At 33.0% G+C, this 3,376-nt stretch overlaps 1 long non-coding RNA gene across 1 annotated transcript; it reads right to left on the bottom strand.

Annotated features, from left to right (window-relative positions):
- Window positions 1–1,095: 1,095 nt before the first annotated feature.
- On the bottom strand, window positions 1,096–1,783 carry LOC113326707. Its single transcript, XR_003348491.1, has 3 exons — window positions 1,724–1,783; window positions 1,581–1,610; window positions 1,096–1,298 (listed from the first exon to the last, which is right to left on the bottom strand). It is a non-coding gene; the product is annotated as an uncharacterized LOC113326707 (long non-coding RNA).
- Window positions 1,784–3,376: the final 1,593 nt, after the last annotated feature.

Raw genomic sequence — 3,376 nt, 5'->3', positions numbered from 1 at the left:
GTGTCTTACTTTTTGTGTATATGGAGTTAGTCATTGAATGTTATGGTGATTAAATTGAAGGGAAAATATTTTATTGATAATTTTGGAGGATTAAGAACCTGATTTTAACTTAATTTGGCTGGTTTTGATAGTCAGGGAAACTTGGTTTTGTTACAGGGAACTGTAATATTGACATGGTTTTGACCAGTCAAAACCACTATTTTTTGATGTTGCAAAACTTTCGCAACTGCAGTAACCTGTTGCCAGATTTCATAACTCCTGTTTCGCAACTGTTTGAAACTGTTGCGACCATCTAATTTCACAACAGTTTGAAACAGTTGCGGCTTTTTGACGTGGCAACAGTTCAAAACTATTGCGACCGAAAATTTGCAACGGTAATGTGTCCGTTGCGAAAAATTGCAACAAAAACTTTCGTAACATAGAGAACTCTTACGACCCCACTTTGCAACTGCCACCTTCCGTTGCTAATCACTGAATTTGGTGTGTGTTAGTTGATGGCTTGGCCCATATAACAATATTCCTATGTTTTGAAGTATAAATCATGTTAGAATCTTTTTTAGAAATTTTGCAACAAACTTATCTTTTTAAAAGTCTGAACTTAATGAACCATATTCACTCACCTTAGTGAGTGTCCAGCCATTGGCTTCACTTTGTTTTAGAGTCTTTGATTTCAAATAACAGAGTGCAATCGGTAGCATTTGTTGTCAATCTGCAGAAGCAAAATAATTTCAATATTAACTGTATCCTCTGACACTACAACATGGCTAATGATAAATAATCACCCAGGGTGACATTTCCAATTAACCAAACTAAAGTAGATGTCTTTGACGCGTTGAATCATATTACTGGATCTCTTTACAGAGACTACTTTTTTCACAATCTAAAGGACTATTTGCGAACATTAAAACCTTATTATAATCAGGTACACTAACCTTTCAGGTAGTGCCATTGCAGCGAATTTGCATGCTGTCATGGACCCTAATGAAAACATACAACATGAACCAAATTTAAGAACAATCCATATTATTAAACCCTCCAAATCAAGATAGGAAACTGAAATACGATGGAAAAGGCTTTGCTTACCCATGGAATGACCAAAAGCATGAGCATTTCTCAAATCTATATGACCCATTAATTACAATGCATCCTTTGCCAAATTGATGTCCTGTATCAACAATCCCATTACACAAATTTTCAAAACTGTAAGAAAGAAATGCGTCAAAAGCACATATTTGACCCGAGACTCACAGGGGACATCCATCTTCATCATGATCTTTGTTCTTCAACTAACTCCACTTCTACCAATCAGAAAACAAACCAAAAAATGGTGAATATGTCAGCCGCGAAACAATCGGCGGTGAATTAAAGATTGCAATCATTCATGCAACACAAAAAGAAACCAACGCAACACAAGAAAAAAAATTTCAATCAAAGCTATAAAAACACAAAATTCCAGCAGCAGAATCCTGATCTAGTGCCATAAGAAAACCCATATTTATCAAACAAGCTGAAGTAATGATCTTACAAAAGAAAATCACAGATTAATTCCTAGCTTTATCAAACATGATCATGTTGTGAACCTTCTCCTTTTGCTTTCCTTTGTTCCACTTCTGTAGAAATTACAAAAATAAATAACTCAATAAAAAATATAAAAACCTAAATTCAAGATAAAATAAGAACCCAATATAGATTTAATCAGGAATTGATCTTTATTTTTTTTTACCACCATTAGATTTAGCTGGATTTGAAGATGGTGGTGGAGCTTTGTACTTCTTTCGTGCCTGAATAAAAAGAGAATATACACAATCAGTAAAACAAAACTAAGAAAACAAACAAATAAACTAAAAGTATCAACAAATGCACACACTGATAACGAATCGGAAAAGAGAACTGAGATGAAATCCAAGCTTTTAGGTTTACTAACATCGAATTTTTTCATATGAAATTTCAATTTGGAGATGAATAAGTTAATCGTTTGGTAAATAAAGAGGATACTTACCTTTCGATTCAGTTTTTGTGGATGAATCTTCGTTTTTAATTGTTGTTGATGATCTTCATCACCTCTTTTTCATCGATTCAGAACAAATCATCAAGAGATGATGTTGTTATGATAGAGAAGAAGATGACGCAAAACCTGATACTAAATTTTTGATTCACAAGCAACAAATTGTGATGATGAAGGAAAAAATTAAGCGAACCAGAGAACGAGTTAAGATAAAGAGATAAGGTTTCGTTTATTTTTCTCTTTCCATATGAAAGTCTGACTCTCACAGTAGTTCTTGAATATCAGAGTTTTTACAAATATACCCCTCTATAAAACTACTGCGTTTGAAACAGGTTTATATGATTTTGGGCATACTAAAATCTTTCTAGGCATACTGAATAAAGACAAAAAAGGTTGTGAAATAGCAAATTCAGATAATCACTCCAAAAATTTTTTAATGAAAAATCTGCCCTTTACGTATTAGTGTTAGTAATATTGATTAGTGATTAAATATTTTGTTTAGTGATTAAGATAATTTTCAGAATTTTAAAGGTTGTTTAGATGAAAAATTTTGGAGAAAGAAAATCAAAGTTTTTATTGAGAAGGAGAGAAAGAGAAGGAGAAAGTGAGAAAATTTTAATTGTTGATTCAATGGAGGATGAGGAGGGTCATAATTCATCTAAAAAACCTAGGAAAATACACATCAACTACACCAATGATTCCCAAATGGCTGATTTCTTAGATTATGAGAATGATTTTATACCCACTCAAACTCAAGCTCAAACTCAAGATGATGATTTTTATGAGCCAAATCCTGATGATGGAGACATTGATGAGGAACCCAATGCTTTTGATACACAGGTACACTTCCATTCTATGCTTAATCTCACTTCTATAGCTCTTAATTATGAAAAGTTAGGTTTTTTGAATCATGGTTCGGAAAAACAGGTTGAGGTTCGGCTCACATCTATCAGCCGAATCTACCAATTGATGAACGGTTCGGCTTATATGAAAGTTTCATAGTAAGCCGAACAACATCCTGAATAGCCCGGAAAAAAAAAAATTACTGGTTCGGCTTATATTTCGCAAATAGTATGAGACGAACATCAATTTGTTATTTTTTGAGTTAAAATATTGTTATTGGTTCGGCACATATTGAGAATATCGTATAAGCCGAAACCTCTAAATGTTCATAGTTCGGCATATAATATGATTATCGTATGAGCCGAACATAAATTTTTGATTTTTGGGTTGAAATATTTTTATTGGTTCGACACATATTGAGAACATCGTATAAGCCGAAACCTTTAAATGTTCAGGGTTCAGCACATACTATGATTATCGTATGAGCCAAATATTTCTATTATTTTTCTTTTCAAGTATTTGAACCTT

The sequence above is a fragment of the Papaver somniferum genome, unplaced genomic scaffold (genome assembly GCF_003573695.1).
Source record: "Papaver somniferum cultivar HN1 unplaced genomic scaffold, ASM357369v1 unplaced-scaffold_10, whole genome shotgun sequence".
In the NCBI taxonomy this organism is placed as follows: Eukaryota; Viridiplantae; Streptophyta; class Magnoliopsida; order Ranunculales; family Papaveraceae; genus Papaver; species Papaver somniferum.
This window is presented reverse-complemented; position numbering and strand designations above follow the sequence as displayed.